General features: G+C 45.6%; 1 protein-coding gene across 1 annotated transcript in view; it reads right to left on the bottom strand.

Annotated features, from left to right (window-relative positions):
- Positions 1-2,138, bottom strand: part of ARHGEF26 (Rho guanine nucleotide exchange factor 26) — a 177,766-nt gene extending 175,628 nt beyond the window's left edge. The window contains 1 exon segment of the mRNA XM_044289881.1: positions 1,858-2,138. The gene's annotated coding sequence lies outside the window, so the exon portion shown is untranslated.
- Between the last annotated feature and the right edge of the window lie 22,545 nt (positions 2,139-24,683).

Below are 24,683 nucleotides of genomic sequence, written 5' to 3'. Positions count from 1 at the left end.
CCCAATGCCACCAGCTGCCCCCAGTGCCCCTCCTAGCCATCAGTGCCCAGCAGCAGCGCCAGTGAAGTAAAATGTCCTGACGATGTGTGTACGTCAGGATCCAGCGCTGTGCGGGCAGGCCGTGGTCACATGGCACAAACGAATCATCGATGCAATAAATTTGCATCGAGGATTTTTTTGTGTCGAGTTAATTGATTAATTTGAGCAATCGTCTCAGCCCTAATCCCATCAGATCCTATCCTCCTCTGGTTGACAGCCAATCCTCAGCACCCAGGATTAGATACCACAAACGTCTGCAGGATGGGAGCGCGCCCCGGCCTCTAAATTCCCATCATACGCTTTTCACAAATCAGCGGTTTCCCTTTTTTTGACAGAGCTTCACATTACAGCCCCCCCCCCCCCCCCCCTCACCCTGTGCGACAAAGGAAAGCCAATCTGTCTTTAAAGGAAAGTTTCTTCTCTGGTTTGTACTAAAAACAATGAAAAGGAAGAAAGAGAAACCTACTTGGTGCCAGGTGCTGGTGCCAGGCGGGGAGGGTGCTGCTCTGCAGTCATCATCCCTATAGAGGAGCACCTCACCTGCAGGGGGCAACCAGCACCTCACCTGCAGGGGGCAACCAGCACCTCACCTGCAGGGGGCAACCAGCACCTCACCTGCAGGGGGCAACCAGCACCTCACCTGCGAGGGACACCCAACACCTCACCTGCGGGGGGCAACCAGCACCTCACCTGCGGGGGGCAACCAGCACCTCACCTGCGGGGGGCAACCAGCACCTCACCTGCGGGGAACACCCAACACCTCACCTGCGGGGAACACCCAACACCTCACCTGCGGGAGACCAAACCTCACCTGCGGGGGACACCCAACACCTCACCTGCGGGGGACACCCAACACCTCACCATGAGCACACCCAGCACCTCACCTGAAAGGACACCCCGCCCCTCACCTGCAATGTGACAAGTGCAGCAGTAACAGAGCGATCTGTAGTGCATTTCTGTTAGGGTATGCTGGGATCTGTAGTGCAGTGCTGTGATGTGATGGTATGCTGGGATCTGTAGTGCATTACTGTGAGGACATGCTGGGATCTGTAGTGCAGTGAGGGAATGCTGGTGGTTGTAGTGCAGTGAGGGCACGCTGGTGGTTGTAGTGCAGTCAGGGCACGCTGGTGGTTGTAGTGCAGTCAGGGCACGCTGGTGGTTGTAGTGCAGTCAGGGCACGCTGGTGGTTGTAGTGCAGTCAGGGCACGCTGGTGGTTGTAGTGCAGTCAGGGCACGCTGGTGGTTGTAGTGCAGTCAGGGCACGCTGGTGGTTGTAGTGCAGTCAGGGCAGGCTGGTGGTTGTAGTGCAGTCAGGGCACGCTGGTGGTTGTAGTGCAGTCAGGGCACGCTGATGGTTGTAGTGCAGTGAGGACACGCTGGTGGTTGTAATGCAGTGAGGACATGCTGGTGGTTGTAGTGCAGTGAGGACACGCTGGTGGTTGTAGTGCAGTGAGGGCACGCTGGTGGCTGTAGTGCAGTGAGGGCATGCTGGTGGTTGTAGTGCAGTAAGGACACGCTGGTGGTTGTAGTGCAGTCAGGGCACGCTGGTGGTTGTAGTGCAGTGAGGACACGCTGGTGGTTGTAGTGCAGTGAGGACACGCTGGTGGTTGTAGTGCAGTGAGGGCACGCTGATGGTTGTAGTGCAGTGAGGACACGCTGGTGGTTGTAGTGCAGTGAGGACACGCTGGTGGTTGTAGTGCAGTGAGGACACGCTGGTGGTTGTAGTGCAGTGAGGACACGCTGGTGGTTGTCGTGCAGTGAGGGTATGCCGGGACTCCGGGGCACTGACCGGCGGGCCACCTACCTGTGATCTTGTACCTCAGTCAGTGTCCATCACGCACTTCTGACAGCTCGGAGCCGCCCCGTCCCGCAGACATCCAGATAGAAGAAGCCGAGCACTGCGGGCGAAAAGCTGAGAGCTCCAGGAGAAGTGTCCGCAGGAGCAGCTCCACCTGCACAGGGCGGAGGGAACGTTATGTCCTCGGGGAGTGACAGGCTCAGAGTCCAGCGGCACAGGGACGGCCAAATAACGCACGTACAGGTAGGTGAGCTGTGTGTCAGGAACGCAGCGAATCTGCGGGACTGCACTGCAAACTCTGCCTCCGCTCACTCTCAGTACTCAGCCAGTCCCTAACGCGCCACCTAGTGGTGCTGGAGGTTACTGATTTAGGGACTCACAAAGAAAACGGCTCCACCGCGCTCACTATGATGCGCCACCTGGTGGTGAGTCACAGTAATAAATGGCCAGATGTGCTGTCACAGGATGAAGGAAAGCAGCGGCTCCAGCGGGGGTTCATCCTGCTGCTGCGGTGTATGAGCCCGGGTGGTTAGAGGGGATTCAGGGATCTTAGAGGGGTATATGTCTGTATTTAGGAAAACAATGCAGTCCTTATATTTGTGGCTAATCTGTGGCAGGCCCCTCTGATTTATCATTTTCTACGCTAGTTTTTGCTGTGGAAAATCACCTTAAACTACGGCAGCAAGTGGCATAGATTAAAGCATGTCGCACGACCAGCGGTAGCTCCAAAGTTATGAAGAGGCCGCGCCTCAACATGATTTTGGCGCAACCACCTGCAGCATAGAGGGATTAAGACCCCCATAGTGCTTGGAGCCAAAACTTTAAAATGTAAATTTATTAGATTCTAAAAGGAACCTGGTCAGGTTGTTCCCACCACATTCTAGGACACGTGAACCCCCTAGGTGGTGTTTTATTTTTTTTAGTAATCCAGTGTTTCATGGAATTTTTCCTGACAATTGTTCTGATTTCTTTTTTTTTTTAACCCAAAAAACACTGCAGACAGATGTTACATGAAGGTTTTTCTTAATTTGTTTTTTGGGAGCCTTTAGGCTAGGTCTACACGACGACATTTGTCGCGCAACAAAAAGTCGCGCGACAGATAGGGCGCAACAGTTGTCGCGCGACATTTTGTTGCACTAATGTCGCGCGACAATTTTTATAATGGCAGTCTATGGTGTCGCGCTGCAACATGTGACATGTTGCGACTGCGACGCGACAGTCGCAGAAAAATCCATCTTGAATGGATTTTCTGCGACTGTCGCGTCGCAGTCGCAGCATGTCGCATGTTGCAGTGCGACACCATAGACTGCCATTATAAAAATTGTCGTGCGACATTGGTGCAACAAAATGTCGCGCGACAAATGCCGTCGTGTAGACCTAGCCTTAATGTATCCTAGATTGTCCCCAGTCCATGTTTCCCTGATTGATGTGGATGATGCCTCCTGTGTCATCCATGGGCTTCTCCAAATCTCCTGCTGGACCCATACTGGGCGTGTGTCCTGGTGGTCACCCTATTGTGGGCAGAGGCTTCAGTCAGCCTATGTTGCAGAAGAGGAGAAGCGCATGCGGAAAAAGGGAACTGAATAGGGATTAGCAAACTTGTGTTTTTAAGTCCGGCGTACAAGGTTCAGGTTATCTAAGAATTCCATTATGGATTCCGCTACCAAGGACCGTAAGCTATGGTCCATGGTAGCGGAATCCATAACGGAAATCTTAGGCTACTTTCACATTAGCGTTCGGGGCTCCGCTTGTGAGTTCCGTTTGAAGCCCTAATGCATTCTGAATGGACGCGGATCCGCTCAGAATGCATCAGTCTGGCAGCGTTCAGCCTCCGCTCCGCTCAGCAGGCGGACACCTGAATGCTGCTTGCAGCGTTCGGATGTCTGCCTGGCCGTGCGGAGGCAAACTGATCCGTCCAGACTTACAATGTAAGTCAATGGGGACGGATCCGTTCGAAGGTGACACAATATGGTGCATTTTTCAAACGGATCCGTCCCCCATTGACTTTCAATGTAAAGTCTGGACGGATCCGTCTGAATACAAATTGTACTTAGACTTTTTTAGTGAAATATAATGCAGACGGTTCCGTCTGAACGGATCCCATCGTTTGCATTATAGGAGCGGATCCGTTTGTACAAATACCAGACGGATCCGCTCCAAACGCAAGTGTGAAAGTAGGTTAGATAACTTGAACCTTGTACGCCAAACTTGAAAACACAAGTTCGCTCATCCCTAGAACCGAAACATTGCTGCTTGTAAAGCAATAGCTTCTGATAGGAACAAATTCTGGGGTTGCCACTTAAGGAATTGTCCAAAACTTTCAGCCATGGTCCATCACACATGTGTCCTGAGATTACCAGAAAAATAAAGTCTTTGATTGTATTTTTATTTTCTTCTTGAAAGCCACAGCCAACAACAAACTGATGAAATCATCTCCACAAGCTGAAATCACTCAAGACTGGAAGAAAAATTTGGCCACATCCAGACAATAAGTCTATGGAACGCGACCAATTTTACATTCACCCTTCTGAATGAAATATTTTTCTTGAAACAAACATCTCATGGCTGTTCTTTAATACGACCCAAGCGATTGCACAATCCGTTGCGACATCACCATGGTGTTTGTGTTCCGTGCTCTGGCAATCGCGAGCAATTGTCCTACATGTCGACGGTTCCAGGAATTCTGATCACAGGCCTCTTGATCTGATCTGATTAACCCCTGACATGCAGAGCACATGTCCGTATGGTGCAGCTGGCAGACAAGGTCACCACATGTCCAATCACAAGGGGCGTTTCAGTCAAGAAGTGTTAGCGGAGGATTGAGGTGACAAAGTGGAATGAGCCTGTGCCACTTAGCGGGGCCACTAAAAGCTCTGGCATCTAGGGAATCATTATAGCCATTCCCATCTTCTCAGTCACCAGCTGAATAAAAGGAAATGGCCAATTAAGCCAAAGTAAACATTCCTCTTCTACGCTGCATTTCATTCTAATTATACAGGCAATGGGATTTCTTCTCCAGCAATGTAAACAGCAAATTGTACATTGAAACACATGATCTGCTCACAGTAGATGAGTCCCTGTATGAGCGTCATGGAATTTCTGAAAACAAAGCCATCACCAGATCCGAGCAGCTGCAACCAGAGGTGTCAAACTGCTTCCATCTGCCTTCAAAGGGAAAAGACCTAGCACCTCATTTCATAAGGACCAAGCCGCCTTCAACCTGAATTCACCTCAGTCATCTCCTGACCAGCTGTTCTGATCTCAATGGTATACCTGTGCAATACCTTCCTTACCAGCCATGGTCTTACTGGTTGTGTCAATGTGTGATGTCAGTAATCAGATACATCGGCCTAAGAATGCTATGGGATCCAAGTCGGACAATACGATGTGCAGCCAGTTCAACACCAACAACTTTCTTGCATCCAAGAAGTCAGTGGAATTGTGCAGGGTGTCCTTCAAATGGCTTGGATCATTGACACATTTCGTTTTTTTAAAGGACACAGGAAAAAAGTCGCCTATTTTTACAGACTATTCAAAAATTTAAGCCACACATCCAAACCCTCACCTCCACCGGCTGTTTTCAGCTTAAGAACATCTCTTGTATTCACACCTTCCTCACCCCTGAGTCAACTAAAACAGTGTTTCCCGACCAGTGTGCCTCCAGCTGTTGCGAAACTACAACTCCCAGCATGCCTGGACAGCCTTTGGCTGTGCGGGAATGCTGGGAGTTGTAGTTTTGCAACAGCTGGAGGCACACTGGTTGGGAAACACTGAACTAAAATTCTAGTGCATGCTCTCGTCATCTCCCGCCTGGACCACTGCAACATCCTCCTGCGTGGCCTCCCATTCACCACCCTTGGTCCCCTTCAATTTATTCTCAATGCTGCTGCCCGGATAATCCCCCTCTCCCCTCACTTCTCCTCTGCCAATCCCTTCACTGGCTCCCCATTGCACAGCACATTCAATTTAAAATACTTAGGGCTGTTTCACACGAGCGGATGCCGTGCGTGGCATCCGCTCCGTGAAAGAGTGCCAAGACCTGATGCAGACTGCAGAGGCACGGAGCATTAACATGACTGATAATGCTCCGTGCCTCTCTGTGACCTCTTTACTACGAAATCACAGTGACAACGGCATCCGCTCGTGTGAAACAGCCCTTACAACTACATACAAGGCCGTCCACAACCAGTTCCCCCTTACATCTCTGACCTGCTTTCTCGATACGTCCCCACGCATAATCTCAGATCCTCGCAGGACCTCCTCCTCTGTTCTCCTCTCATCTTTTCTCCACACAATCGACTACAAGATTTCTCACATGCCTCTCCCTTTGGCCTCCGTAAGGGCTCTGTGCCTGTGCTGCGGACCGCATTGCACCGACCTCAGGGTAGCCGCATGCGGATCGCTGACCTATTCACTTGAATGGGGTCCGTAATCCGTCCGTTCCACAAAAAGTTCAACTTTTTTGCTGAACGGAAGCACAGAATGGAACACCACAGAAGCACTCCGTTCCGCACTGCATCTCTGGATTTGTGGACCAATTCAAGTGAATGGGTCCGCATCCGTGATGCAGAATGCAGATGGCTGATGACCCGTGTATTGCAGAACCACCGTATGCCGTCCGCAGCAGGGACACGGAGCCCCTATGTTCGTGTGAATAAGCCCTCACTCTGTAACTCACTACCCATAGACATCAGGCGCTCCCCAAACATCATTCAAGAGTAACCCGAAAACCCACCTTTTCAGGAAAGCCTATAACTTGCAATAGCATGCTGCCACCACACAGCCACATGAGCAGCCTATACCCTCGCCTACTGTGTTCTCCCCTTCCCTTATACAGTGGGATGCGAAAGTTTGGGCAACCTTTATAATCGTCATGATTTTCCTGTATAAATCGTTGGTTGTTACGATAAAAAATGTCAGTTAAATATATCATATTGGAGACACACACAGTGATATTTGAGAAGTGAAATGAAGTTTATTGGATTTACAGAAAGTGTGCTATAATTGTTTAAACAAAATTAGGCAGGTGCATAAATTTGGGCACCACAAAAAAGAAATGAAATCAATATTTAGTAGATCCTCCTTTTGCAGAAATTACAGCCTCTAAACGCTTCCTGTAGGTTACAATGAGAGTCTGGATTCTAGTTGAAGGTATTTTGGACCATTCCTCTTTACAAAACATCTTTAGTTCATTCAGGTTTGATGGCTTCCGAGCATGGACAGCTCTCTTTAAGTCACACCACAGATTTTCAATTATATTCAGGTCTGGGGACTGAGATGGCCATTCCAGAACGTTGTACTTGTTCCTCTGCATAAATGCCTTAGTGGATTTTGAGCAGTGTTTAGGGTCGTTGTCTTGTTGAAAGATCCAGCCCCGTCGCAGCTTCAGCTTTGTCACTGATTCCTGGACATTGGTCTCCAGAATCTGCTGATACTGAGTGGAATCCATGCATCACTCAACTTTGACAAGATTCCCAGTCCTTGCACTGGCCACACAGTCCCACAGCATGATGGAACCACCACCATATTTTACTGTAGGTAGCAGGTGTTTTTCTTGGAATGCTGTGTTCTTTTTCCTCCATGCATAACGCCCCTTGTTATGGACAAATAACTCAATTTTAGCTTCATTAGTCCACAGCACCTTATTCCAAAATGAAGCTGGCTTGTCCAAATGTGCTTTATCCCACCTCAAGCGGCACTTTTTGTGCTGTGGGCAGAGAAAAGGCTTCCTTTGCATCACTCTCGCATACAGCATCTCCTTGTGTAAAGTGCGCCGAATGGTTGAACGATGCACAGTGACTCCCTCTGCAGCAAGATGATGTTGTAGGTCTTTGCTGCTGGTCTGTGGGTTGACTCTGACTGTTCTCACCATTCGTCGCTTCTGTCTATCCGAGATTTTTCTTGGTCTGCCACTTCGAGCCTTAACTTGAACTGAGCCTGTGGTCTTCCATTTCCTCAATATGTTCCTAACTGTGGAAACAGACAGCTGAAATCTCTGAGACCGCTTTCTGTATCCTTCCCCTAAACCATGATGGTGAACAATCTTTGTCTTCAGGTCATTTGAGAGTTGTTTTGAGACCCCCATGTTGCTACTCTTCAGAGAAAATTAAAAGAGGAGGGAAACTTACAATTGACCCCCTTAAATACTCTTTCTCATAATTGGGTTCACCTGTGTATGTAGGTCAGGGGTCACTGAGCTTACCAAGCCAATTTGAATTCCAATAATTAGTTCTAAAGGTTTTGGAATCAATAAAATGACAACAGTGCCCAAATGTATGCGCCTGCCTAATTTTGTTTAAACAATTATAGCACACTTTCTGTAAATACAATAAACTTAATTTCACTTCTCAAATATCACTGAGTGTGTCTCCTATATGATATATTTAACTGACATTTTTTATCGTAACAACCAACGATTTATACAGGAAAATCATGACGATTAACAAGGTTGCCCAAACTTTCGCATCCCACTGTAGATTGTAAGCTCTTGCGGGCAGGGTCCTCTACCCCTCTGTACCTGTCTGTTAATAGTTTCTTGTTTCTTGTATTTTTATATTTGTGTAACCCATCTGGATGTACAGCACCATGGAGTTAATGGCACTTTCAAATAAATAATAATAAGGGAAAGGGGCAGAACTTTAAGAAGCTTAGGTCTCAATAACATCTGGGTGCTAAGGCCTGAGGGGCCCATTGGACAGTTTGCCACATAAGGGAATCCCTTTGTTTATTGCGCCTGCACTATGGCATTACTATGTACCTCAATCTTGTACTATGATGCCATGTTTATTATTCATGTGCTTTTTCTTTTTCTAAGCCTTGTTGAGCGAACATGTTTCTATTAGGCCTCTTTCACACAGACATTGCGTGTGAGGGCCGCATAGGATGCAGATGCGTCGCAGGAAAATGCACAATTTTTCAGCGCGAGTGCAAAGCGTTTTAATGCGTTTTGCACGCGCGTGAGAAAAATAGGCATGTTTGGTACCCAGACCCGAACCCGGACTTCTTCACAGAAGTTCGGTGTTGTGTAGATTTTATTATTTTCCCTTATAACATGGTTATAAGGGAAAATAATAGCATTCTTATTACATAATGCAAAGTAAATTAGTGATGGAGGGGTTTAAAAAAAATTATAAATAATTAAACTCACCTCATCCAGTTGTTTGTGCAGCCCGGCTCACCTTCTTTCTTCTTCTTTGATGACCTGGGAGGAAAAGGACCTTTGGTGACGTCACTGCACTCATCACATGGTCCATCACATGGTACATCACCATGGTGATGGACCATGTGATGAGCGCAGTGACGTCACCAAAGGTCCTATTCCTCCCAGGTCATCAAAGAAGAAGAAAGAAGGTTGGAAAGTGGATGAGGTGAGTTTAAATATTATATTTTTTTTTAACCCCTCCATCTCTAAGTTATTTAGCATTCTGTATTAAGAAAGCTATTATTTTCCCTTATTACCATGTTATAAGGGAAAATAATTAAGATCAGGTCCCCATCCCGATCGTCTCCTAGCAACCGTGCATGAAAATCGCACCGCATCCGCACTTGCTTGTGGATGCTTGCGATTTTCACGCAGCCCCATTCACTTCTGTGGGGCCTGCGTTGCGTGAAAAACACACAATATAGAGCTTGCTGCGATTTTCACGCAACGCACAAGTGATGCATGAAAATTACCGCTTATGTGCACAGCCCCATAGAAATGAATGGGTCCGGATTCAGTGCGGGTGCAATGCGTTCACCTCACGCATTCCACTTGTGCGGAAAACTCGCCTGTGTGAAAGGGGCCTTAGGGTACTTTCACACTTGCGGCAGAGGTTCCGTGCTGTGACATCATTGTAAACTTGATTTCTATACTGTGACATCACTGTGTGCACCAACCTTGTATAAAAATACACTTTGACCATGACTACTGTACTATAACCTTTCCTACAACTTCAATGTCTATTATCAGGCCCCGTGGCATTATCACTGTGGCATCATTATTATCTATGCCTGTGCGGTTTTTTACGCTTAGTCAGTACCCTTGTTCTGTGACATCACTATCACTTGATATTTGTGTTGAGATACAGTACCTCTGCCATCCCTACCTCAGCTGGGATAACATGTGCATTATCCAAACTCTGTGATTTTACTGGAGTAATTATTCCTGTGCAGTGGCATCACGGTATGTACACGTATGTTTAGGAGCATAAGTAGGTTATTGGCTATTTTTACGGGGGCCTCCCCTACCTGCTCAGACCCCAATTATTACTCTAAACTCCTCAAATAAAAACACTGAGACAAAATTTGGATTTTAATGGCCACAGCAGCCGTTTATTAAAATTAATACAATAACCATAAATAACATAACTACACAGTTTTTTTACCCCTGACGAGGGAGGTTCTTGAAGCCCAAAATTCGTTTAAACACAACTCCCCAAACTGGCACATCCATCTTGCCTCCAGCCGTAAAGCACCAGCTCGGAGACCACCTGACGGACGCCTTTCATCCGAGCCAACTGTCCAACCATGGGAGTCGAGCCCCACCATTAAGGCCCTGCCATTCTCCTGAAGCATCCGTACCACCAACTTCGAGGACCTCCCACCGCCCAGACTGCTGCGACATAAGACACACAACACACATAACGAACATAAAACCCGCACATAAGACAACACCACCTACCCACATGTCCCCCCACCTGCTAAACCCCTTTTTATGGGAGGGAGGGTGGGAGTTCGTTCTTCTTTCTTTACTACAATCTAAAATGGCGCCGACACTCCCCTCGTAATATAAACTCTCTAGCCCGTCCCCTTCCAAACTCCACCCACCAAATTCCTCTACAACTTAACCCTTACACTACCGGCCCCCTCTCGCCAAAACCCTTCATGTCGGCCTCCCCTAAACTGGCGTCCCAGTACAGCCTCACTTAACTACATGAGATGCAGCTGCTGCAATAGCTCCCGACACGTGGTGTCTTTCATGTTGGTTCATAGCGTTCAGCTTTGTGCTGACGGTTAATTTGTTGCTGATGTTCACCTAATTTATTAAGCACATTCAACATTTTTGCAAAATAAAAAAAGTCTTGGGTTATACGGTATTCTAAGTTCAGGAATATTTGGTGTTGTGCTTGTAAATTAACCTTAGGCTAGTTTCACACTAGCGCTAAAACGATCCGGGTGTTTATCGCTAGTGATTTACGAACATCTGCCAGGACGGTTCGCGAATGCGATCAAATGTTCACGAACCGCAAGTTCGCGGCAGGTGCCTTTCATTTTAATGGCAGGCGAACCTGAAAAACCTTCAGCTCATATTTGCAGCCAAGAAATAATTACTTGACAAATAGTCCCACAACATGGACAGTGACATACCAGATGTATTATTTGAATTTGCGATCTCCATTTATTATTTTTTTCAATGCGAAATATCGGCAATATAATTATCACATACGCAAATGCACTATAAAGAAAGTATATTGGTATATAACACCCCGCTTCAATCAGTGTTTTTTTGGGGGGGACTGATATATCACACCTGTAGAAATTATTTGTTCCAATAACGCTTGTCCCTCTATATACCTGCAGTATCGCAGCAGAACCGCACACAACTGCCGCACAATACAAATGCACTGTAATATACTTTCTAACATAGAAAGTATATTATAACACTGTACAAGGAAGGCAATCCATTAGAATATACATAAAGATAAAACGTAACCTTTAATAATGTTACTATCAACAAAACACGGACACTGGCAATGTGCATTCCGCAATTTGTGGACCGCACATCGCCGGCACTATAATAGAAAATACCTAATCTTGTCTGCAATTGCGGACAAGAATAGGACATGTTCTATTTTTTGGTGGAAACGGAAGCACAGATGCGGAAGTGCAGATCCGCAAATGCGGATGTGGATCCGCAAATGCGGATGCGGACAGCACATTCCGGCCCTATTGAAAATGAATGGGTCTGCACCCGTTCCGCAAAATTGCGAAACGGATGCGGACCCATTTTGCGGACGTGTGAATGGAAAAGATATCCCTCAAAATGAAAATAAATAAAATTATTAAAGTTAAGCAAAAAGCATAAATGTAGTAGGCAATAACAAGTGCCCGGCGGCACCAAATCAGAAACCATATGTCCTACCACAATCCCGGGGGTTCCAGTGCACTTCCATGAATCCCAGAGGGAAAGCAAAAAACATTTATCCCTGGGCTAGATGATGATGTGGTATTGAAGGACAGGGTGGGCAAAGAACTGTCCCTGATATTGCCCTACAGGGGGGTGCTATTCTGGCCCAGATAGCCTAAGCACAGACCACCCACCCTGATAAGAGCGACCCCGTCCGGACCCTTACCCTATATAAAAATGGTCCTAGTAAGCCCCTAGCCCCTAGGCCTCTGACTTCCAGGTGATTACTATATAGATCTATATGTTTTTGACTTATTATAAAAGTATATTATAAGTATATCGCACCCCTCTGTGTATCACACCTATCAATAGCACACCTATACTAGTCCTTAAAATGATTTTTGTGGCCCTATTAGCTAGTGTTTGGTGTCCCTAACAGCCTGTCCCTGCAAATGCAAATGTTATAGTACATGCTATGCTTTATACTTATACATGTTATTTGTATTCTTGTAGAGTTTTACCGCACACTTGTACAATCTCTGACTCACGCGCACCGCGCAGAGTACAACCTGTTGACCAATAAACAAGTTAGACTACAGAACACAGTCCTCTTATTTGGAAGACAGGAATGGTTTATGCTGAATGTCAGACTGCACACTGTGTGAACGTGTATGAAGACAGAACAATGTGACTGTAATACATTGCATACATTCCAGTATAATGAACACTATGGATCATGTCACTACTCGATGTACACAGTCATTCCAATATAATACTGAAGTAATTACTTTAATGGTTTTATAGATATAGCTATTAAAATTTACACATAAATCATAACGTGGCTGGTTTTTATAGAGACACGTGACTCTGCCTGGAAATTAGTATTATATACCTTATATTAATGGACAAGATGTAATTAATAACATAATCGTACAGTAACATAGTTATCAACTAGTTTTAATATTTTCTATAGTAAAACTTAAAGGGATTGTATGAGGTGCACAACTGCAGAGATCACCGATTGACATCACAGGCAGCCTGTAAATAGAGACCAGCAGGGGACCACCAGAACATCTGCACTGGATCATTGCGGGATTTGCAGTACCCCAGACATCGGGGAACCAGCAATTGTTGTAGATAGTTATGTATTGCATTTTTCATGTTTTGGCCGTTACTACCAGTAAGAATTTGGTTGGCTAAGAACAGGGCTAACCCAATTACTCCCCTCTTGGTAGGCGTGGACTGGTCCTGCTTCCTGGCAGGAGGGGGAGTTCCTGACAAAGGCAGAGAGGAGACGAAGCTAGAGCTCTGGCTCCTGTAAATCACATCATCAATTAAGTCCTTGAGAGACCAGGCAGTAGGGTGAACAGCTGAACACCTGCACCAAAGACACTGCTGTGAGGTGAGGGACTACAGCTAAGACACCCACCACCCAGACTACTACTAGGCCAGTTACAATAGTGTCTAGATATGATAGTGGACATCTACATTTACAAGTGCTAAATCCAACCTTCCTCCATATTCCTTACTTGTGCCAGAAAATTGCACTTGGAATCAGCTGCTATTGAATGTACCTGAAGTTATACATTGCACTTAGTAAAAGAGACTTTTATACATTCACTTCTGGCCTAGTTCTTCAAAACTACATTTCCACTGCAATGATCCAAAATCACTGCAGAAAATGCACCAAAATGATACGCAACTGACAATACTAGTAATTCTTCGGGCCGATGTTAAAAGCTGAGAACTTTGCCAATATCCTCCAGTCAGGAACATATCGGAGCCCCTCATGCACCACGTCACGGTGTCTCAGCACGCATGGGGTCCTACCACTAAACTGCCCGTGGTGTGTGAACAGGGTCTGAACAGTGCAATTAACTCACAGCCAGGCCCTCACATGCCTCCATAGTGGTATCACCAATGCATTGTGAGGTAGGATAAAGCTGTGATCCGCACCCACAACAGACCATGTGACACAGAAGCCGCACCCACAACAGACCATGTGACACAGAAGCTACCAGTTCTTGACTGGAAGATATTGGCAAAGTTCTCATCTTTTAACATGGGCCTGAGGAATTAGCTAGTATTGTCAGTTGCGTATCATTTTGGTGCATTTTTTTTTTGATTTGTGTATGTATATTTTTCATCTGCACAATGTATCATTTTGTGTAAGATGTTCTTGTGGTGCATGCGGTCCGCCCCGGCATCCTCCATTGTACGCATTTTTTGCTGGGGATTGCCGTTGTCTGCGGACCACATGCAGAGGAGTTGCTCCCCCCCGGTTATAGACACGCCACAGTGTCTGGGTTTGGAGCATTTTCACCCGTTTAGGGTCCATTCACACGTCCGTTTTTTCTTTCCTGATCTGTTCCGTTTTTTCAGGAACAGATCAGGACCAGATCTGGACCCATTCATTTTCAATGGGTCCTGGAAAAAATCGGACAGCACAATGTGTGCTGTCCGTTTCCGTTGTTCCGTTACGCATGTCCGTTTAAATATAAAACATGTCCTATTCTTGTCCTGAAAAATCGGATCCTGGTACAATACAAAGTCAATGGATCCGCAAAAAACGGATGACATTCGGATGTCATCCGTTTTTTGCGGATTCCGTTCCTGGAAACACATAATAAATTTTTTTTTCTTTTTTTTTTCAATTATTTTTTCAAAGAAATCCAAACAACTTTATTTGATTATTGAAATGTATACATGTTTCCGTTTTTTGCGGATCCGCAAAAAACGGATGACATACGGATGACATACGGAAACATTTTCAGGAACAACGGATCCGCAAAAAACGGACCGTTTTTCAGGATGAAAAAAAACAGGACGTGTGAATGGACCCTTAGGCCACTTTTTTCAGTGAGTTTTTTGCCACTGCAATGATCCCCAGGGAGCAGCGGCTTGAAAGAGTACACCGTGACACAACACTTCATCTGGGCCACTACCACTCCCATCCTCTGCACTGGCTCCTCAGGGGATCTCTGCAGATTGAAGAGGTAAGTAGCTCATTTTAAACAACCAGAGTACCCCTGTCTGGTTGTACATGCAACCCTATCTGTGGTAAGCATGTTATAGAGCAGGAGAAGATTTACTATAACTTGTATTTTATTTTAACTCATGGCTTTCACTATGCTTGGTTGGGAGCCCAATGGGTGCTCATACTTGGTGATTTACAGCTATCTATGTATGTAGACTCATACAGGAAAGGCTGTCAGTCACTAAGTAGAACCTCTACCACTGGGCTCTTGGGCATAGAAAGAACAGAAATTTAAATCAATGTGTAATGCCCCAGAGTGGCATTATCACTCCTATGCCCTGCTTCTATCCGTGTATGCTTATATCATGTCATCTTGTGTATTTATTTCTGGTCCACTATAATGTGCATTCCTATATCTAATGTAACTGTTATGTTCTAGTGTAATATGCCTGGTTCACCAGCAGGTGGCAGCAAACACGGCAGAGCTGTACTTAGCTAGAATGGAACCTTCCATGGAGCCCTCTGTGAAGGAGTGGCGAGTCCCACTTCCTGCAGGAAGGGTGGGCACCAGTGAAAGTTAGTTCCAGCTTACCCCCTGCCAAGGGAGGGTGTGCTGGGCACATCTCTGCTGGATGTGCCCAAGCCAAGCCAGCCAGAGCACCCTCAGCTCTGCTGGTCATGGAGGCCAAAGCTTAAAGCATCAGGAGCCAGGAGGAAACAGACTACAAAGAGAGAAGTTGCAGCATACAGCAAAAGCAAAGTTATACAGCAAGCCTGTCAGTATAGCAGAGCCAAGGAGCAACAGATGTAGCAGAGACGAGTTTACCTGCCAGAGTTTTAATGCGAAAGCCTGCTGGGACCGAGACAAAGTTGGAAGATTGTGTCTGATGAAAGTTTATCAAAATAAAGCTGCTTTTCAACTGCACCTTAAGGTCTGGACTCAAGTTATTATTTTATCCCTCAACTAATTCCCCTTTTTGTTTGCTTCAGAGCCAAAGCCTGGGGTCCAGCCGTATCCAGGTAGGAGCACCGTCACACTCACTCAATGTAAAGGGACATTTTTAAGCCACCCTATGCCACTCGGCCATTCCTACACCTGGGTGCCAACCCTCTAATAGGGCCCCAGGGGGCGGCCCGTTGCAAATGTAATACAAGTTATACTGAATCTTTTTCCATAAAACTTAATACTGTATCAACTTGCTGCGGCTACTTCTTCTCCATAACATAATGTCTGCAGATCAGATACCATGTTCAGCGTAACTAATCTCCTTTAAAGAGGACCTGTCACCTCTCCTGACATATCTGCTTTATGAAATAATTATCTATATAATATTCTCTATATACCGTAATAGCAATTCTAGAGTCTCTTTTCATAGAACTCAATAACTCAGGGCATTCCTCAGTTACTGCTATTAGAAGTTTATGAATAAATCTGGATTTTACCAGTTGTGAGGGGGAGGGGGGGGGGGGTGTCCCTGCACAGTCTGGCATTATCCAATTATTGCTGCCATACAGTACAGACCAAAAGTTTGTACACACCTTCTCATTCTAGGAAAATTGCAGATTCACACTGAAGGCATCAAAACTATGAATTAACACATGTGGAATTATATACATAACAAAAAAGTGTGAAACAACTGAAAATATGTCATATTCTAGGTTCTTCAAAGTAGCCACCTTTTGCTTTGATTACTGCTTTGCACACTCTTGGCATTCTCTTGATGAGCTTCAAGAGGTAGTCACCTGAAATGGTTTTCACTTCATACAGGGAGTGCAGAATTATTAGGCAAGTTGTATTTTTGAGGATTAATTTTATTATTGAACAACAACCATGTTCTCAATGAACCCAAAAAACTCATTAATATCAAAGCTGAATATTTTTGGAAGTAGTTTTTAGTTTGTTTTTAGTTTTAGCTATTTTAGGGGGATATCTGTGTGTGCAGGTGACTATTACTGTGCATAATTATTAGGCAACTTAACAAAAAACAAATATATACCCATTTCAATTATTTATTTTTACCAGTGAAACCAATATAAGATCTCAACATTCACAAATATAAATTTCTGACATTCAAAAACAAAACAAAAACAAATCAGTGACCAATATAGCCACCTTTCTTTGCAAGGACACTCAAAAGCCTGCCATCCATGGATTCTGTCAGTGTTTTGATCTGTTCACCATCAACATTGCGTGCAGCAGCAACCACAGCCTCCCAGACACTGTTCAGAGAGGTGTACTGTTTTCCCTCCTTGTAAATCTCACATTTGATGATGGACCACAGGTTCTCAATGGGGTTCAGATCAGGTGAACAAGGAGGCCATGTCATTAGATTTTCTTCTTTTATACCCTTTCTTGCCAGCCACGCTGTGGAGTACTTGGACGCGTGTGATGGAGCATTGTCCTGCATGAAAATCATGTTTTTCTTGAAGGATGCAGACTTCTTCCTGTACCACTGCTTGAAGAAGGTGTCTTCCAGAAACTGGCAGTAGGACTGGGAGTTGAGCTTGACTCCATCCTCAACCCGAAAAGGCCCCATAAGCTCATCTTTGATGATACCAGCCCAAACCAGTACTCCACCTCCACCTTGCTGGCGTCTGAGTCGGACTGGAGCTGTCTGCCCTTTACCAATCCAGCCACGGGCCCATCAAGACTCACTCTCATTTCATCAGTCCATAAAACCTTAGAAAAATCAGTCTTGAGATATTTCTTGGCCCAGTCTTGACGTTTCAGCTTGTGTGTCTTGTTCAGTGGTGGTCGTCTTTCAGCCTTTCTTACCTTGGCCATGTCTCTGAGTATTGCACACCTTCTGCTTTTGGGCACTCCAGTGATGTTGCAGCTCTGAAATATGGCCAAACTGGTGGCAAGTGGCATCTTGGCAGCTGCACGCTTGACTTTTCTCAGTTCATGGGCAGTTATTTTGCGCCTTGGTTTTTCCACACGCTTCTTGCGACCCTGTTGACTATTTTGAATGAAACGCTTGATTGTTCGATGATCACGCTTTAGAAGCTTTGCAATTTTAAGAGTGCTGCATCCCTCTGCAAGATATCTCACTATTTTTGACTTTTCTGAGCCTGTCAAGTCCTTCTTTTGACCCATTTTGCCAAAGGAAAGGAAGTTGCCTAATAATTATGCACACCTGATATAGGGTGTTGATGTCATTAGACCACACCCCTTCTCATTACAGAGATGCACATCACCTAATATGCTTAATTGGTAGTAGGCTTTCGAGCCTATACAGCTTGGAGTAAGACAACATGCATAAAGAGAATGATGTGGTCAAAATACTCATTTGCCTAATAATTCTGCACTCCCTGTAGGTGTGCCCTGTCAGGTTTAATAAGTGGGATTTCTTGCCTTATAAATGGGGTTGGGACCATCAGTTGCGTTGTGTAGAAGTCAGGTGGATACATTGCTGATAGTCCTACTGAATAGACTGTTAGAATTTGTATTATGGCAATAAAGAAGCAGCTAAGTAAAGAAAAACTAGTGGCCATCATTACTTTAAGAAATGAAGGTCAGTCAGTCCGAAAAATTGGGAAAACTTTGAAAGTGTCCCCAAGTGCAGTCACAAAAAACATCAAGCGCTACAAAGAAACTGGCTCACATGCGGACCGCCCCAGGAAAGGAAGACCAAGAGTCACCTCTGCTGCGGAGGATAAGTTCATCCGAAGTCACGAGCCTCAGAAATCGCAGGTTAACAGCAGCTCAGATTAGAGACCAGGTCAATGCCACACAGAGTTCTAGTAGCAGACACATCTCTAGAACAACTGTTAAGAGGAGACTGTGTGAATCAGGCCTTCATGGTAGAATATCTGCTAGGAAACCATTGCTAAGGACAGGCAACAAGCAGAAGAGACTTGTTTGGGCTAAAGAACACAAGGAATGGACATTAGACCAGTGGAAATCTGTGCTTTGGTCTGATGAGTCCAAATTTGAGATCTTTGGTTCCAACCACCGTGTCTTTGTGCGACGCAGTAAAGGTGAACGGATGGACTCTACATACCTGGTTCCCACCGTGAAGCATGGAGGAGGAGGTGTGATGGTGTGGGGGTGCTTTGCCGGTGACACTGTTGGGAATTTATTCAAAATTGAAGGCATACTGAACCAGCATGGCTACTACAGCATCTTGCAGCGGCATGCTATTCCATCAGGTTTGCGTTTAGTTGGACCATCATTTATTTTTCAACAGGACAATGACCCCAAACACACCTCCAGGCTGTGTAAGGGCTATTTGACCATGAAGGAGAGTGATGGGGTACTGCGCCAGATGACCTGGCCTCCATAGTCACCGGACCTGAACCCAATCGAGATGGTTTGGGGTGAGCTGGACCGCAGAGTGAAGGCAAAAGGACCAACAAGTGCTAAGCATCTCTTGGAACTCCTTCAAGACTGTTGGAAGACCGTTTCAGGTGACTACCTCTTCAAATTGGCGTATATCTAATAATAAATTACCCCCAATGTCTTTTTACTGCAGATGATGGGCACCGCTGTACAAGCATAAATCAGGCAGAATTTTCTTTCCTGGTGGCTGTGTATAGGCAGTGGCAATGATGGCAGTAGTAGTTTCACAATCAGGGGGTGCAGATCTTCAAATGGACAGCCAATATGTGTGGTTGGCGCAGAAGCAGTATGCTCTCTCAACAGGCAGAACAGTTTATAGCCATAAACAAGGTTTATCTTTGCTATCACGCATAGTCCCTTGTGATCCCAGTCAGTGGGTATCTTTCCTGCTTTCATTTGGAGTTCTCCTGGCACAATTGCTATGTCCTGGCAGCTTCTCACTCCACAGGAATAGTCTTCTCCCTGGAGAAAATTATTTCCATGTTATCAGCTTCAGCCAGACTCAAAAAGCATCTGCCATCAACAACAGGCAGAGCCAGACTCTAAACTAGACAAAACTAACCAGACAGGGGCCTGACCCTTGCAGTGGTCCACTGGGGCACTGCACATGGAGAATGCAAGTAGCTAGTTTCTCACTGGCTAATAATACAATACATTCATAGATCCTCACATGAAAGATAAAATATCATAGATACTTGTACACTATATAGAAGTACATTTTATTTTGGAAATATAAGTGCAACGGGCGCCTCCCCCTAGGGCCCTCTATATCGCGACCCAGGTATAGTAGGAATGCCGAGTGGTGTAGTGCGGCCTAAATGTCTCTTTATGTGTCACTATGCTCGTACCTGGATACAACTCGACCCCAGGCTTTGGCTTCGAAGCAATAAATAGGGGGAATAATTGAGGGATTTGAAGAAATAACTTTATTCCAGACCTTGAGATGAAGTTCAACAGCAGCTTTACTTGCATAAACGTTTCTTGCAACAATTTTCAGGCTTTGTCTTGGTTTCAGCAGGCTTTAGCATGAACTGGCAGGCAAACTCAACTCTGCTTTATCTCTTCCTCTCTGCTGTACTGACAAGTTGACTGAATAACTTGGCTTCCTATTTATGCGGCACGTCTCTCTTCTTAGTCAGACTTAGATTAGGCCAAGGAACTATGCTCTTGGCTTCTGAGGTGTTTAAGCTTCAGTCTCCTTGGCCAGCAGAGACGTGCTCCTGCATACCCTTCGCCTTGCAGGGGGAAAACTCCAACTAGTCCCCACCCTTCCTTCAGGAAGTAGGGCTAGCCCACTTCCCTACAGAGGGGGGTTAGAATGGAATGGAAAGCTCCATTCTACCTATATACAGCGCTGCCATGTTTGCTGCCACCTGCTGGTGAACCAGGCACATTACATGAACAGTTACATAACATTAATATAAATGCACAGTGTTAAAGGACCTGGAAATAAATACATAGATGACATACAGGTTAGACCAATAAAAACAGTAGCAGGGTGCAGCAGTGGTAACACCACTCTGGGGTGTTACATAAGTCCTTGAGGTGTAGGACATTGGTGCACAACAGGTGGCTTGCACTGTTCTGCACTTTAAGGCTACTTTCACACTTGCGGCAGGACGGATCCGACAGGCTGTTCACCATGTTGGATCCGTCCTGCGGCTATTTCGCCGTGCCGCCGCTCTGTCCCCATTGACTATAATGGGGACCGGGGCGGAGCTCCGGCGCAGCACGGCGGTGCACGGAGAAAGCCGGACTAAAAAGCCTGACATGCAGTAATTTTAGTCCGGCGGGCTTTCGCCGTGCACCGCCGTGCTGCTCCGGAGCTCTGCCCCCGTCCCCATTATAGTCAATGGGGACGGAGCGGCAGTCCGGCGGCACGGCGAAATAGCCGCAGGACGGATCCGACATGGTGAACAGCCTGTCGGATCTGTCCTGCTGCAAGTGTCAAAGTAGCCTTACTTAATATCTATTGGATGGGAGAGTGGTCAGTCTCCTTAAGACGTGCTCTCAGTAGTATTGCCATGGGGAAGTGCTGCCTGTTACTTGTTTGATAGCTTTAGTAATGTTAGAGACATATTAGATAGATGCTCTTTTTCTATATTTTTATATACAGTCATTTATTAAACCTTTGGTGGATCTCAATGAGACTATGGTTTATGTAAAGGAATGTTTTCAGTGTTATGCTCTCTTTTTGTTGTTGCCTGCAATGCAGACATTACTGTTTTAGCAAAGTAACTTTCCCCATAGATATTGTTTCATTGACACTCATGTTACAGGTTCAGTAAAAAGAAAACTAATGTGAAAGAAGCATCTGTTTCCTGTGATCCCGGCAGGCATTGAAGAATGCATGAAAATGTTTGAAATATTCCAGATACCTGCAATAGGAAAATACTGTAGGGGAAATCATCATTTCTTTCAAACATGAACCAGCAACCATCATCACCAAAGATTAACTGAGTGACCGTAACGAGTTCCCCGGCTCTTAGAGAATACTTTATCAAGAAGCTTAAGGACACCTGGGTAGTGAAATGTTCAGGGTTTAAATTGCCCGCAATGGTATGTAGAGGCTTTCAACCTGTCAGAAGAATAGAGTAAAAGGCTGGCAAATGAGGGTGGAAGCAACCTGTTGATGAAAGTCAGAAGACACTCTAGTCATAAGGGTCTGGATACAATTTTACAGAGAAATAAATGGATTAGTGAAGAGTGCACATTAACTTATGTATAGCAAAATTAGTTTGTTACTAGAAAAAAAACATATGATGGTAAAGCGTCACTAACCTTTCAACACACTTGGCAGTAATCAGTAATAAAGAGTGTATACATGAGGAATAACACAATTTCTGTCCACTATATGACTTGTATCTGGCATTTCTAGCAGTTTTCCCCTGTGTATGCTAAATGTGTAGTTTGCCGTTGTCTCAGAGATGGTGAATGGAGACCAGCTCTCCTCTACTGAACACAGAAAGTAGAGGAAAATTTCCTCTGTAACCTTCTCTTATGCACTCAGAATCAGCCCCAGCATCATGGAGGACATTACAGAGAAGTACTGGCCTGTATGGGTGTGAATAAAACACTTATCTTAACCCATAGAGTGGCAGTAGTCCGCTTGTCTGTGTATGCCCCTGCTCACTCCTCCTCTCTCCATAGACTTACATTGGCATGTGTAACATGATCCTTCTATGGAGCCGCTACTGGCTTAGACGGGATTAAAGGGCTTCTGTCACCCCACTAAACTCTTTTTTTTTTTTTTTTTGGGTACTTATAATCCCTATACTGCGATATATCTATACATTATGTTATTAATCATTTTCGTTCTGTAGATAAGGCAAAAAACATACTTTTATAATATGCTAATTACCTGTCTACCAGCAAGTAGGGCGTCTACTTGCTGGTAGCAGCCGCAAAAAACCGCCCCCTCCTCCTGTTGATTGACAGGGGACAGGGACAGCCGCGATCTTCTCCTCCGGCTGGTCCCGTCTGCATTTCAAAAATCGTGCGCCTGTCTTGATTCGGCGCAGGCGCTCTGAGAGAAGGAGGCTCGCCTCCTCAGCACTCCCTCAGTGCGCCTGCGCCGATGACGTCTTCTGTTTCGACGACGTCATCGGCTGAGGGAGTGCTGAGGAGGCGAGCCTCCTTCTCTCAGAGCGCCTGCGCCGAATCAAGACAGGCGCGCGATTTTTGAAATGCAGACAGGGCCAGCCGGAGGAGGAGATCGCGGCTGGCCCTGTCAATAAACAGGAGGAGGGGGCGTTTTTTTGCAGCTGCTACCAGCAAGTAGACGCCCTACTTGCTGGTAGACAGGTAATTAGCATATTATAAAAGTACGTTTTCTGCCTTATCTACAGAACGAAAATGATTAATAACATAATGTATAGATATATCGCAGTATAGGGATTATAAGTACCCCCCCAAAAAAAAGAGTTTAGTGGGGTCACAGAAGCCCTGTCACATTTAGACCTTAATTTCAATTTTCATATATGTAGCTACTAATAACAGGATATTCCAGAATCAGTTACTATTAGACTGACTTAGCCCATATTTAATAAGATTCAGCCCTTAGCAACCAGTCTGCATAAAACTGCAATTTCACTATTCGGTTAAGATGGCCGCCACTGCCCTCACCCTGAGGCTAATCCCGCCTGCCCTCACTAGCCAGTAACAATAGCCCCCCAAAGGTGTCAGTAACCAGAGCCCTCCCCTCTAAAGGGTTAATCTGCTGCAGCACAAAGGGGTCCTCTTACCACATGTTGCTTTCATCTTGGCTACATGCTACTGATAGTAAGTTCAGTGCCCAGTGGGCTTCTGACCACACTTTGATAGACTCTAGGGTCTCAGCTGCAACTCTTACCACCCCTGGGTTAGGGCTGACTTGACTCTGGCTGAAGATTGCCTGCTCTGCTCCCTGTTGGGCTTCTAGGCCAGTGCTGCGCTGCACTACTTCTCTATCCTCTGGCTAGGACCAAAACTCAGACTCAACTAACTCTGAACAGAGGGGGAGAGAATGGAATGGTTAGTTCCAGTCTACCTATAGCTCACTGCGAGACACACTGCCATCTGCTGGTAAACTAGGCACAGTGCATAAAACACAATAAATAACTGTTACATAGGAATACTATTAAGGCATAAACAATATCAAAGGACCTGGAATCAGATATACAGATGACATTATTGGTTAGCCATTTAGAGACAGTGGCAGGTTGTAGGAATGATTGGGCCCACTCTGGGGTACTACATCACCAATATGCCTTTTTACAGTGGCCTTGAGCCCGGCTGCTGCCTTTTTACAGTGGCCCAATCTAAGCACTGCACAGGTCTCCCATTTAGAGGGGGTGCTTGACTCTCCCGTAAGAGCCAGGGTTGCCAACTATCCAGAAATTTCTGGAAAGTCCATAAAAATAGGTGGCCTTTTTCCTGTGGCCATGAACATAAATAGATATCTCTGTGATTATTTTTTTTTTAGGCTGAATGCTCTTGACTAGATTATTTTTGTGGTAATTATCATCATTTTACAGCTCATATTAAATGCTGGTAATGAGTTCTTATCAGTATATTGACATGAATTACTTATAATCTTTATCATTCATTATGGTTTTCCAGTTTATTCGTGAAGAATGTTGGCTGTCCATGATTCTCTAAGAAATTGTCCAGAAAAAAGAAAAACTCTGGTTGGCACCCCTGATGAGAGCTGCGCTCCTGCTCTCAAGGCCCGGACTGGCAGGAATACCGATCCGAGCCCTTACATGCCGCTGGCAATAGGTCTTACACCATGTAAGCAGTTACAGAGGGAGCGGACTCCCTCTGTCTCCCATTGGCACCTTCTAGAGTGTCCCAGCATGCCATGCCTCTCTGGCGCAGCCTGCTGGTGAATGTCAGTGTAGCACTGACATTAAAATACAATGCACTGCAGGAATAGTGC

This window comes from Bufo gargarizans, chromosome 4 (genome assembly GCF_014858855.1).
Source record: "Bufo gargarizans isolate SCDJY-AF-19 chromosome 4, ASM1485885v1, whole genome shotgun sequence".
Taxonomy (NCBI): domain Eukaryota; kingdom Metazoa; phylum Chordata; class Amphibia; order Anura; family Bufonidae; genus Bufo; species Bufo gargarizans.
This window is presented reverse-complemented; position numbering and strand designations above follow the sequence as displayed.